At 42.1% G+C, this 14,453-nt stretch overlaps 1 long non-coding RNA gene across 1 annotated transcript in view; it reads right to left on the reverse strand.

Annotated features, from left to right (window-relative positions):
• Window positions 1-4,180: 4,180 nt before the first annotated feature.
• LOC140712198 (uncharacterized) overlaps window positions 4,181-14,453 on the reverse strand; it is a 29,565-nt gene continuing 19,292 nt past the window's right edge. The window contains exons 2-3 of the long non-coding RNA XR_012093691.1: window positions 4,667-4,731; window positions 4,181-4,358 (exon numbers count right to left, since the gene is read on the reverse strand). This is a non-coding gene — a long non-coding RNA (uncharacterized lncRNA). The remainder of the gene's footprint in view (window positions 4,359-4,666; window positions 4,732-14,453) is intronic.

Consider the following 14,453-nt stretch of genomic DNA (forward strand, 5'->3'; position numbering starts at 1 on the left):
TAATTAACCAGTGAGACATATGGTAAATAATTTTTAAGACTTTCAAAACTCATGCTTTAATCTCTAACTGATAAGGAATTTGGGAATGGATTGCACATTGGAGGTGAAAAATGATTCGCCAGATGACTCACACATCTGAGAGCCTGCAGCAATATTTAGGATGTAGTTCTGCTTAGGACAGAAACCAATCTGAGAGGTTTTTTGGTTTTTTGTTTTTTGTTTTTTCTTGAGACAGAGTCTCGCTCTGTCACCTAGGCTGGAGTGCAGTGGCACTGTCTTGGCTCACCGCAACCTCTGCCTCGTGGATTCAAGCGATTCTCCTGCCTCAGTCTCCTGAATAGCTGGGATTACAGGTGCGCACCACCACAGCTGGCTAGTTTTTGTATTTTTAGTAGAGACGGGTTTTGCCATGTTGTCCAGGCTGGTCTTGAACTCCTGACCTTAGGTGATCCACCCACCTCGGCCTCCCAAAATCCTGGTATTACAGGTGTGAGCCACTGGGCCAGGCCACTGAGAGGTTTTTGTCTGTGGATTGGATTGGCTGGCTGAACTTTTTCTTTCTTTCTTTTTTTTTTTTTTTTTTTGACGGTGTCTTGCTACATCACCCAGGCTGAAGCACAATGGCTTGATCACTGCTCACTGCAGCCTTAACCTCCTGGGCTTAAGCAATCCTCTCAGGAGTGGCTGAGACTACAGGAGCACACCATCAGGCCCTGCTAATTTTTAAATTATTTGTAGAAATAAGGTCTCACTATGGTGCCCAGGGTGGTCTCGAACCCCTGAGCTCAAGTGATCCACCTGCCTTGGCCTCCCAAAGTGCTGAGATTATAGGCATGAGCCACCATGCCTGACGAATTTTTTTTTAATTAGAAAAATCCAAGGACATATTTTTTCAAGTTGTTATACATTTTCTTATTGTACATGACTGTGTACATAAATTTGTTCAGTCATCTCAAATATTTGAAGAAATGTAAAATCATCGATATCAATCTTAGAGTATATGCTATAGAATCATCAGAGTTCAGGAGAAATAGAGAAGACTATGTGGTTTAGAGGAGTTTAGAGCCAGACACTCCTGGGTTCATTTTACACTTCTGTCACTTACTAGTTGAATGGCTTTGGCAAATTTCCTTATCTCGCTGAGTTGGTTATTCATCTGTAAGATGGGTATGTAAAAATATCTATCACATAGTGGCACTGCCTGAGGTAATGCAGGCAAAATGATTAGCCCAGTGCCCAGAAAACACAGTCCACTAAAACAGTGACTGCTGCTCCTGTTGTGCTTTTGCCACCATCATCACTGGGATGGTTGTTATGAAATATCTAAGCCTGAACTATAAGACCCCTGGAAGAAAAGAGGATATTCTGACCTACACTTCAAGAAGTAGGCTAATCTTTCAAGAAAATTATGCCACCAAGGAATGAACACAAAGATTAGTTGAGAATCCTGCCTTTTGTTTTCACTTGTTCTCCTCCAGTGGTTGGGTGAAAGCAAGCTTGAATACAAGGTTTTTTCTTTTCTTTTTTCTTTTCTTTTCTTTCCTTTTTTTTTTTTTTTTTTTTTTTTTTGAGACAAGGTCTCATTCTGTCACCCAGGCTGGAGTGTAGAGGCACAATCACAGCTCACTGCAGCCTCAATCTCCCAGGCTCAAGCGATTCTCCCACCTCAGCCTCCCAAGTAGCTGGGACTACAGGCATACACCACCATGCCTCGTTAATTTTTAAATATTTTTGTGGAAATGGGTCTCACTATGTTTCCCAGGCTGGTCTCAAACTCCTGGGCTCAAGTGATCTTCCTGACTCAGCCTCCCAAAATGCTGGGAGGTGTGAGCCACTATGCCCAGCTGCAAGTTTTTTCTTAAACAGCAGATTTACCTGAAGGCCTAGGATGGATTCAGGAAACCCAAGAGCTACCCAGGGCTTCTGGATAATTATCAATGCTGGGGCAGCCTCATTACCATGCACCATGTGTGGCGGCACAAGGCAATCCTTTGCCTCCCCATGTATGTGACAGGCAAGGGGAAGTTCCTTCTCAGCCCTATACAAATTACCAGATTGTGCAGTTTAGAAGCTAATGTCAGTTCCACCATCACAGGATGCTGCTCCCTGACTTTTTTTTTTCCCCCTGAGACAGGGTCTCATTCTGTCACCTAGGCTGGAGTGCAGCAGTGCAATCAGGCTCACTGTAGCCTCTACCTCCCAGGCTGAAGCAATCCTCCTACTCAGCCTCCCAAATAGCTGGGACCACAGGTACATGCCACCATGCCCAGCTAATTTTTAAATTGTTTTGTAGAGATAGGGTCTCACTATGTTGTCCAAACTGGTCTTGAACTCCTGGGCTCAAGTGATCCTCCAGACTCAACCTCCCAAAGTGCTGGGATTGTTAGGTAGCTAGGCAGAGATGAGCAGGACATGAGAGCCCCCCAGTCCCCGGGTATATCAGGTGACCACCAGGTGATGTTCAGGCAGTTGTTAAACTGCCGCTCTGAAATAATAATTAGTTGCAGCTGGTGCCAGGGAAGGGCGGTCTCCCAATACTTAGAAACACCTGAAGCTGGTGATCAGCAGCTTCCCAATAAGATCTCAGGAGTTGGGCAAGTGGGCTCAAGAATACGTGCCAAGAAGCAAAATGGAGAAGTCTAATTGGTATATGATGTTCTTCTAGAAACATTTGACTGGTAAGGGGAAAATGCCACAAATGAACATGCACACAACTTCAGTAAACACACTGAGCATGTGGCCCCTCTCAAGTGCTGGCAGGCCACTGCACATGCAGACAGCTTGCCCCAAGGAAAAATCAAGGGAGGAGAGACACAAAGCCCCAGAACCATGCCCATACCAATGTTTACAACCCCAAGTCAAAGGTCCAGACGAGGCACTTGGATCTCTCAAGTTGCCCACTTGGCCCTCTTCCAAGAGTACTTTACTTCCTTTTGTTCCTGCTCTAAAACTTTTTATAACACTTTCACTCCTGCTCTAAAGCTTGACTCAGTCTCTCCCTCTGCCTTATGTCCCTTGGTTGAATTCTTTCCTCCTAGGAGGCCAGAATCAAGTTGCTGCAGACCCATAGAGATTTGCCACTGCTAATAGGATTACAGGCGTGAGCCACTGTGTTCAGCCTCCCTGACTTCTGTTTATACAGTTTCTGCTTTCATTCTCTCCAGATCAGTAGCAAGATGTGTATTACTTTTGCAGCATGAATTACTCTTAGCCTCAGCTCTTTTAAGAGTCCAAACCTTTTGACATCAACACAACATGGATTACTGTCATAAGATGAAAATTGATAACACATAATTTTTAGAGACCCACACGACAGTCACAATACATTCTGCCCACATAACAGTCACAAATTCTGTCACTTGCTCATGTTTTTACCAGCTTCTTTCCAGTGAATCCCAAGGCTACCTATAGAGCAAGTAAATTAATAAGTAGTAGGTTTATCTAGGAGTGGACTTGTATAATTGAATTCTAGAACAATGCTGTTTCTACAATAATTAATTCATTTGCTTATTCATTAGGCACAAATATATATCCGTATTGAGTCAGACTCTGCTGTATACTCAGCATATAAAAGTGAAAAATTAATTCCCAGTCTAATCAGGAATTATTTGCTATTTATTTAGATGCCACACATGTAAATAAATAAGTGCAATAAAGTGTCTCAGATGCTACATTCAAAGTGAGTCTGGTTGCTGGGCTTGGTGGCTCACAACTATAATTCCAGCACTTTGGGAGGCCAAGGAAGGAGAATTGCTTGAGGCCAGGAGTTTAAGACCAGCCTAGGCAACATAGTGAAACCCTGTCTCTATAAAAAATTTAAAGAAATTATACTACCACACTGATCTTTTTAAAAAATAAGAACAATTTAAAAATTAGCCAGGTGTAGTGGCATGCCTGTAGTCCTAGCTACTTAGGAGGCTGAGGTAGGAGGATCACTAGAGCCCAGAAATACAAGGCTTCAGTGAGCTATGATTATGCTACTGCCCTCCAGCCTGGGTGACAGAGTAACAGCCTGTCTCTAAAAAACAAACAAACAAACAAACAAAAAAGTGAGTATGATTTTATCTGGGAAGGTCAGAAAAGCCTTGGTACCACAGCTGACTTCTGAGTCTTGAAAGATGAGTAAATGGTCACTGGACAGATATTTTGGGTGAAGATGACAGAGAACACATTCAGTTAATTTTTAAAATAATTTTAATTCAAAATTTATTTATAAAATATGGAATGCTTCACGAACTTGTGTGTCATCCTTGCACAAGGACCATGACATTCAGTTTAACAGTATCATCCATATCCAAAAAATAGCCTGATGTGCAGCTTGGGATGGCCACAGCCTGTATAGGGAAGGCAGGCATTACCTGAAAGTAGAGCAGCAACATGGACTGGCCAAATTGTTACATAAAATTAGACAGCACAGGTAGGTAGGTAGGTAGGCAGGTAGGTAGGTAGGTAGGGAAGAAAAAGGAAAAAAGAGTCCAGGAAGAACCCTGAGATTCTTAGGGTGGGGCAAAGCAAGAGAGGGCCAGGGCAGCAGGGCAAGGAGGGTGACCCCAGAGACCCAAGGAGAACCACAGACATTGTACATGCTCTTTCCCCCAAAATGCTGCAATGGTCAACAATATTAAATGACACAGAAATTAGAAGATGAAAAGTGAAAAGAACTCACTGGATTTGGTCTTTGGTCTTTGGTAATGTACCAAGCAGTTTGAGTAACATAGGGGAGGTAGAAACCTGAGTGAAGTCAAAGAGAGATGGAATCATTAGAAAACAAAAGCAAAGATTATGGTCCAATTTGGTGAGAGTGAAAGGGATGCTCATATACTGTTAGAAGTGTAAATAATATGAATCTTTGTATCAAAAGTTTTTAATAGGATCATACCATTTGACCCAGCTATTCTGCTACTATAAAATTATCTCAAGGAAGTGAATATATATCTATGCCAAGATTTAGTTATAAGCTATTCATCTGAATGTGGGTTTTAATGGTAAAAAAAAAAAGATAAATTAAAAAAGGGTATTAGGTATACCAATTATGTTCTATCCAGAGCAGATTTACCATGAAGCTATTGAAAATTAAGCTTTGGGATCCTTACTTGCATGGACCCCTTCAATATACTGGGTGAGAGCCAGGCGTGGTGGCTTATGTCTGTAATCTCAGTTACTTGGGGAAACTGAGATGGCAGGATCCCTTGGGCCTGGGAGTTCAAGTCCAGTCTAGGCAATATAGTAATACCAGATCTCTAAAACAAAACAAAACAAAACAAAACAAAATAAAACAAATACATACCGAGAGAGGGCCTTAACATTTTATATAAATAATTCTATAATCTTTTCCTTAAAGAGAGCTCCCCTAATGGTATAAGTGTTAGGCTCTCCAAATCTGGATTACCATTGAGTCTGTTTATATAATTATATAAATAAGGTTGTATTCTATAATAAGACAAATAACTTCCCCCCCACACACACACAAAAAAAGGCAAAAAATTTGAACAGGCATTTTTATCACAGAAGAGATGTTAATGACATAAGGAAATGCAAATTACAACCACCATGAGATACCATTTCTCATGTACTAGAATGGCTAATTCTTTTTTTTTTTAGATGGAGTCTTGCTCTGTTGCCCAGGCTGGAGTGCAGTGGCATGATCTTGGCTCACTGCAACCTCTGTCTCCCAGGTTCAAGCAATTCTCCTGCCTCAGCCTCCTGAGTAGCTGGGATTACAGGCGTGCGCCACCACCCCCGGCTAGTTTTTGTATTTTTTGTAGAGATGGGGTTTTGCCATGTTGGCCAGGCTGGTCTCAAACTCCTGACTCAAGTGATCTATACACCTCAGCCTCTCAAAGTGCTGGGATTACAGATGTGAGCCACTGCCCCCCCAGCCTAGAATGGCTAATTTTGTTTAAATGCTGGTGAAGATGTAGAGCAACTAGAGCTCTTCTACATTACTGGTAGGAACACAGAATGGTAGCAGCACTTTGGAAAACAGTTTATGTGCAGACCAAAGCAACTCCATCTTGAAAGTTAATCCACCATGTTGGCTTCTGATTAACCCCCGTTCTGGAAAGGCCACTAAGATTGCCAGCTTATCTATTGTTCTTTGTGTCAAAGCAGGTACTCACTGTAAATCCTGTCCTTAGGTCAAACAACCTTGATGTTATCATACTTTATTTGTTCTACACATCCCTTTTGAACCACCCTATTCTATGGTACATAAGCCCTGGGTCTTGGGTGTAATGGTGCTGGGATCCACCTTCTTCTCTTGCTGCTGCCCCAGGCACAGGCATGGCTTCTGCTCGTCAGTCCCTATTAAATGTTTCTTTATAAGAAACTGGGTTTGTCAGCCTCTTTTTTCTGCCTCTTAGCCTCGTTGGACTTTGGGGTACATTTGCATAGATCTGCCCACCACAGAACAGTTTGGCAGTTTTTTACAGAGCTAAACATGTACTTATCATAGGACCCAGCAACCTCACTCCTAGGAATTTATCCAAAATAAATAAAAGTGTAGGTCCACACAAAGACCTGCACACAAATGTTTATAGCAGCTTTACTAATGATTGCCAAAATCTAGAAACAACTCAAATGTTTATCTACTGGTGAATGGATAAACCATCTATGGCACATCCACACAATGGAATAATACTCAGCAGTGAGTAGAAATGAACTACTAGTACATTCAACAACGTGAATGTATCTTAAAAGCCTAATTTGAAGTGAAAAAGAGCCAGACACACACTCTCTCTTTACACACACACACACACAAAGCTGCATACTGTATGATTCCATTTCTATGACATTCTGGGAAAGATAAAACTAGGAGAGAAAATTAGATCCATAGTTGCCAGGGGCTGGGGAGGACAAGGGAGGTTGGGGATGACAGAAATATCCTGTAACTTGGTTTCTATGGTGCTGACATGACTGTATGTATTTGTCAAAATCAGCAAACTGAGCACTTTAAAACAGTTTTAATGTATGTAAATTATACCTCAATAAATCTGACTTTTAAAAAATTCAAGTTATCCTGGCATGGTGGCTCATGCCTCTGTAGTCATAGCTACTTGGGAGGCTGAAGCAGGAGGATTGCTTGAGCCCAGAGTTCAAAGCTATAGTGCATTATGATCATGTCTGTGAATAGCCAGTGCACTCTAGCTTGCGCAACATGGCAAGACCCCATTCCTCAAAAAAAAAAAAAAAAAAAAAAAAATAGAAGGGCTGGGCATGATGGCTCATGCCTGTAATCTCAGCACTTTGGGAGACTGAGGTGGGTAGATTGTTTGAGCCCAGGAGTTCAAGACCAGCCTGGCCAACATGGTGAAACTCCGTCTCTACTAAAAATACAAAAATTAGCCAGGCGTGGTAGTGCACATCTGTGGTCTCAGCTACTTGGGAGGCTGAGGCACAAGAATCACTTGAGTCTGGGAGACAGAGGTTGCAGTGGGCAGAGATCACACCACTGCACTCCAGCCTGGGTGACAGAGCAAGACTCTGTCTCAAAAAAAAAAAAAAAAAAAAAAAAAAGAAATTGTAGAAAATATTTAAAGACATAGAATAGTAGTCCTATAGTATTGATAAGTAAAGCAAGTCATATAATATTGATCAATATTCATTTTCATAAATCCAGCTTTGTGTGCTCAGATAGATAATACATGAATACATTTACAGAGGAAAGAACAGAAAAACAACAAATTTCACCTATAATTACTTTTGAGGCATTGGATGACACATGAATATTAACATTACACTTCTGCCCATTTGTATTTTTAAAATTTTCTTTATTAAATATGTATCCCGTGTTTTTTTTGTTTTTTTTTTTTTTTTGTTTTTTTTTTTTTTGAGACAGAGTCTTGCTCTGTCGCCAGGCTAGAGTGCAGTGGTGCAATCTTGGCTCACTGCAACCTCCGCCTGTCAGGTTCAACTAATTCTCCTGCCTCAGCTTCCCAAGTAGCTGGGACTACAGATACATGCCATCACATCCAGTTAATTTTTGTATTTTTAGTAGAGACAGGGTTTCACCATGTTGGCCAGGATGATCTCTATCTCTTGACCCGTGATCCGACTGCCTCAGCCTCCCAAAGTGCTGGGATTACAGGCTTGAGCCACTGTGCCCGGACATAATTTTTTTAAGTAGGTTTTTGTTGATTGAGGTGGAGTTGAGGGTTTTTGAAGAACGAATTCTAGATGGAGAAATTAGAGACAGGGATTCTAACCTCTTCTTATTGGTTTGCCAATTTAGGGAAAAACTTACTAGAAGATTCTGTCAAAGATGGAATTTTGGTTTTTTTGTTTTTTATTTTAAAGGGAAAGTGAGACAAGACACCCATGCAATCAAGAGCTCATGATATGGTACTCCATGAGAGATACAGTCATGGTACTGTATTGGGAGCAAGTTCCAATTATGCTCCAAAGCCTGGACGACTCATCTCTCTCTGAAAGCAGCTTTCCATGATCCCAGCCCACTCTTTTGTTCAATTTTCTCCTTGGTAGTCACCCCTAAATACTCTGTGATCAAGCGAAGGGTTTACTCCCTATTCCCAACCACAGCCTGAACTCTCCTGCTCCATGCCTCCTTCACTCTGTTCCTCTGCCAGTCTGGAATGTTCTCCCCATCTCTCCCTCTTTTCAAATGAGAAGTAGCAGTCAATTCCCCTGCACTCTACAACACTGCCCATACCTCCTTGGCACTCACTCCTAGCTTCAGTCTTACAGTTAACTGTCACTCCTCTCCCTTCCATTAACCTGAACCCCTTAGGCATCTTTCCGTCCTCCACAGCACTGAGCACAGAGCCTTATCAATGTTTGTTGAATTTCACTGAAGATGGCATCAGACTTGGGGTGCCAAATTATGATACATCCATAAACTCAAATACTTTGTAGAATAGACTGATTATGAGATTAGTCCCAAATTCAGCATAATTATAGAATGCTCCATTTGAGAACATATGTCCTTGTACTTTGGAAATAACCAGTGATATGACTTAAACAGTGTTCATAGTTTTATTAGTCCATTCTCACAGTGCTATAAAGAACTACCTGAGACTGGATAGTTTACAAAGAAAAGAGGTTTAATTGACTCACAGTTCCAAAGGCTGTACAGGAAGCATGGCTGGGGAGGCCTCAGGAAACTTACAATAATGGTGGAAGGCAAAAAGGAAGCAAGTACATCTTCATATAGTGGCAGGAAAAAGAGAGCTAAGGGAGAAATGCTACACACTTTTAAACAACCAGATCTCATGAGAACTCACTCACTATCACTAGAAAAGCAGGGGGGAAATCTGTCCCATGAGCCAATCACCTCCCACCAGGTTCCCTCCCCAACACTGGGAATTACAATTTGATGTGAGATTTGTGTGAGGACATAGAGCCAAACCATACCAATAGTCTATTTTTTTTTTAAGTGAGTGAGTCTTTCAAATTTATATCCCTTTTTAAGTATGTTCTCAGGGACAACTACCAGCTCGTTTTTACTATTCAATGTCATGTCTGCATACTTTGTTACAAAGGATCCAGCTGTGCTTTTTTTTAAATAGGAATGAGTGCTGTGGATCATGAATTGGCTGATAGAGATGTTCATTTCTTAACTACAAAAGTCCAATTATGATAAGGCATAATTATGACAAAGTACAATTAATAGAAACATGCCAACCATGTCTGTGCTTCTTATAGCTGAGTGACCTGGAAATCACTAATTGCAGGTCACATAGTAAGTATTTTTTAAATGTTCAGATAAATCATTCTTGTTCACATAGCCAATCAGCCTTCCCACACCTCTTGAATAGAATTTTTGGGTTATATGACCTAGGTCATCCTGGAAATGTGCAGGTTGCCAAGAATGTGGGCACAGTTGGATGGAAGCAGGTCACTCCCAGGACAACAATACAAGGAAGATCCTGCCACCTTCAAGTTGTGTCTCTAAAGGGCACAAAGCCTGCTCAGATGCTGTCATCAACAGATGTTATAAAGGTCCTTCGCTATGTGAGTCAGAAGACCAGAGAAACTATCTTTAGAGATCTGGGAGATCATTGGCCTAAAGGTAGTGATTGGTGTCATAAGAGTGGTTATGGTATTGAGCGCAAATGAGCAATAAGAGAGAAAAGGGAAGGGGATGTTTAAGTAGTGAGGGAAATCACAGAATTGAAGATCAATGAAGAATAGTCTGAGATAAAAGAAAAACCAGACCACATGAAGTCATTATCATTTGTGATGAACACTCAAATGCCAAAAGAACATGAAGCAGATTAAATATGGCCACAAATTATCTGATATTCCTTCCATCAAGTAGTGGGGCTCTATGTCCCCTCCCCTTAAGTCTAGGTGGGTTTTCTCACTGTTTTGCCCAATAGCCTGACAGGAAATGAAGCTATGTTCATTTTCAGGACTGGTTCTCAAGAAACTTGCAGCTTCCACGTCCTGTCTCTTGGAACACTCAATCGCAGAGAAGTCAGCCACCATATAAGAAGTCTGACTGCACTGAGATCACCCTGCTGTGAGAAAGGCCAGGTTAACTATGAAGAGAGAGAGATGCCCAGTCAGTCCAGGCTGCTCCAGCCAGCCCAGCCCAGGCACCATCTGCCCAGGCTTCAGCTGCTGTCTCAACGCACCTGCATAGCAGAGCTCAAAGTGAGGACCAATCACCTGAGCCCAAGGAACCTACAGAACTGTGAGAAATCAATTTTTTGTTTATTTCTTTTTGTTTGTTTGTCTTTTGAGATGGAATCTCACTCTGTTGCCCAGGCTGGAGTGCAGTGGCATGATCTTGGCCCACTGCAACCTCCACCTCCTGGGTTCAAGCAATTCTCCTGCCTCAGCCTCCTGACTAGCTGGGACTACAAACATGCACCATAATGCCTGGCTAATTTTTGTATTTTTAGTAGAGACAAGGTTTCACCATGCTGGCTAGGCTGGTCTTGAACTCTTGACCTCAAGTGATCTGCTTGCCTCAGCCTCCCAAAATGCTGGGATTACAGGTGTGAGCCACTGCACCCAGCCCAATTTTTAAATTATTTTAAACAAATAACTATTTGGATGGCTAATTACACAGTGTTTCATTTCAGTCCCAACTGGGGCAACACTGAATGTACTGCAATTCATTTCAGACACTAACCATCCAGAGTTGGCACAGATTCCACAGGTTCAGGTCAAAGTCCTCCACAAGATAGCTCTCACCAGCTGTAAGTTTCAGGGGATCCTAGGTCACTCATACTCTGACTGGCTGCGAATTTGAGGGTTCCCACAACCATCTCAGGCTTGATAATTCACCATAATGACTCACAGAACTCAGAAACATGTTACATATGAAATAATAGTTTTATTGTGAAGAATACATATAAGTACCAAGATATGAAAAAACAGGGAAAATTTTTAAAAACAAAATAAAAGACTACATAGGGCAAGGTCTGAGAGGGAACACTGAGCTTCAATGCCTCTCCCCTGTGGGAGTCAGGGAGCATCACCCTCCCAGCACATCACTGTATTCACCAACCAGGAAGCTCCTCCAAGCCTAGGTGTCCAGAGTTTTTATTGGGGTCTCATTATGAAGGCATGATTGACTAAATCCTTGGTCATATCACTGAACCCAATCTCTGGCTCTTCTCCCTGGATGGTACACCCAAATTCAAGGATCATATGTTAAGTTCTCCAAGTCATTTTTGAAATCCTCTTACTTGACTTGAGGTAAGAGAGATGTACTTCAGTCCCCTCTCCCATGCTGGGAGAGAGAACACAGCATACTTGCAACTCTCTCCAAAAGTGTGAAGCTGCCAACACTGGCCAGAACAGTTTTGAACAACTCCTATTGCAAGCCTTGCATGATGGCGTCTATTGTTAGTTTCTCACCCACTTAGGCATCTTCAGAACTTTTTTTTTTTTTGAGATGGAGTTTCACTTTTTTGCCCAGGCTGGAGTGCAATGGCTCAATCTCAGCTCACCACAACCTCTGCCTCTCTGGTTCAAGTGTTTCTCCTGCCTTAGCCTCCCAAGTAGCTGGGATTATAGGCATGCACCACCATGCCCGGCTAATTTTGTATTTTTAATAGAGAGGGGATTTCTCCATGTTGGTCAGGCTGGTCTCAAACTCCTGACCTCAGGTGATCCACCCATCTTGGCATCCCAAAGTGCTGGGATTACAGGTGTGAGCCACTATGCCCAGCCTTCAGAACTTTTAAATTGCATTTTAGTTTCCATTCCACAATGATTAACACAATTTTTAAAAAATATCTGTTTTCATGGATTTTAGTGTCTATTGAGAGATAGACAGTAAATAACACAAACAAATATATAATTCCAAACAATGTTCAGTGTTATAAAGGAAAGATTCACTAGATGTGGTAGACTTTGTGGCTTCAGTGAATCATGCCTTCTGGTATTTTGCCCTTGAGTAATTCCCTTCCGTGTTGACACTGGATTTGGCCATACAATTAACTTTCACCATTGGGACATTACAAACATAGTGTAAGCAGAAGTTTGATGAACTTGTGTTGGTAGAAGAGCTGAGGCAGGACTGGCTTGTCTGTCATAATACGAAAAAGTCTTGGAAAATGTCCGGGGTCCAGGGTCTAAAACCCCTCGTGGCCTCTGGAACACCAAGCTCTGTGCCAAAGGGTGGAAGGCTGCCCTGCCACACCACAAATCTAAACTCAGGGCATAAAACCCCTCATGACTTGGATGGAATCCAGGGCTGAGGGCATAAAACCCTCCATGGCTTCTGGAATGTACACAGATTTGTTGGTTGCTCTCTCAGGCTTGTAAACATGTTCTCTATTATCTCAAGCAGCAGAGCATATTCTATAGGCGTCAAAGAAAATGTTAAACCATCACAGCTATGGTTGATGCACCACTACCTTTCTACCCCTATGTCCTCATGCCCTCACCTGTTTACGCCCACATCCACATGTCCTCACCACCTGCTTCTTTGTTTGATCACCAATAAATAGTGTGGGATCCCAGAGCTGGGGGCCTTCACAGCCTCCATACTAGCATTGGCCCCGTGGACCCACCTTATGTACTCCTAACTTGTCTTTTCTCATTCCTTTGACTCCTCTGGACTTCGTAGCCCCCGGAGCCTGGTGTTGGGTCTAATCACCCCAACATTTTTGGCGCCCAACGTGGGGCTATGAAGACCCCGGTGAAGGAACGCTAGAGCGTGTGGAAGTGGAGGATGCATTGTCAGAGGACACCTGAGGACAAATGAAAGAAGCTCAGTGGGTAAGCTGGGTGCTCAGAAGAACAAGGGTAACAATGGGACAAAATGAAAGTAAACATTCTGCTTATTTAAATTTCTTAAGGCATTTATTACGGAGAGGTAGAGTGAAAGTTAGCACTCAGAATTTATTAACACTCTTTAACACAGTAGAGCAGTTTTGCCCATGGTTCCCAGAACAAGGGACAATGGAGTTGGATGAATGGGAAAGAATTGGCAGATATTTTAAAAAGGCACATAAAGAAGGAGCCAAAATTCCAGTTTCTGTTTGGTCAGTGTGGGTGTTGACAAAGGCAGCTCCTGAGCAATTTCAAACAGACCATGAGGCAGATTCAGATGAGGAAGAGGCAGACAAGTGTAAAAAACTAACTTCAGATTCTGAATGTGAGGACCAGGAACCAGAGTAAATTAAAGAAAAGAAAGGGAACCTGAAAAAAGTGTATTTTACTAGCCCATCGGTTCCACCTGCTGAATTAAGCCTCCCTGTCTCCCTAATGGGAGAGAAAATGAATTAGCTGAAAAACGTACTGCTCCTGTAGTTGCAACATTAAAACCTGGAGCGATTGGTGGTGCTATACAAAATTCTATTCAAAAGGCTACAGCCGAGGGAGACCTTGAAGCATGGCAATTTCCAATTATTATAACCCAAAGACAGAATATAGCTAATTGGGCCACTTTTCTTTTTAAGTTGTTAAAGGAATTCAAGCAAGCCATTAGTCAATAAGGGCAAAATTTTCCTTTTGTACAAACTTTACTAAAAAATATGGCTCTTGATAATAGATTAATACCATATGACTGGGATACTTTAACAAAATCTGTTCTCACTCCATCTCAGTACTTACAGCTTAAAACCTGGTGGGCTGACGAAGCTCAAATTCAGGTAAGAGAAGACACACAATAACAGCTGCCTGTGGCTGACTCTTTTGAACAGCTAATGGGAGTGGGCCCTAATTGGGGTCCATTAGAAAATCCAGCAGTAATGAAGAATGTTGCCATTGTTCAGCTGCTCACTGTGTGCTTACAGGCATGAAAAAGAATAAATGTTACAGGGGGAAGATATCCTTCTTTCAGTTGTTTGGTTAACTGCCAAACCAGTTTGGGTGGAGCAATGGCCACTGAAACAGGAAAAACTACAGGCTTTAAAAAAATTGGTGCAGGGGGTTGCACCCAAGATGGCTGAATAGGAAAAGTTCCAGCCTCCAGCTCCCAGTGTGAGCGACACAGAAGACGGGTGATTTCTGCATTTTCAACTGAGGTACTG

Source organism: Chlorocebus sabaeus, chromosome 8 (assembly GCF_047675955.1).
Source record: "Chlorocebus sabaeus isolate Y175 chromosome 8, mChlSab1.0.hap1, whole genome shotgun sequence".
In the NCBI taxonomy this organism is placed as follows: Eukaryota; Metazoa; Chordata; class Mammalia; order Primates; family Cercopithecidae; genus Chlorocebus; species Chlorocebus sabaeus.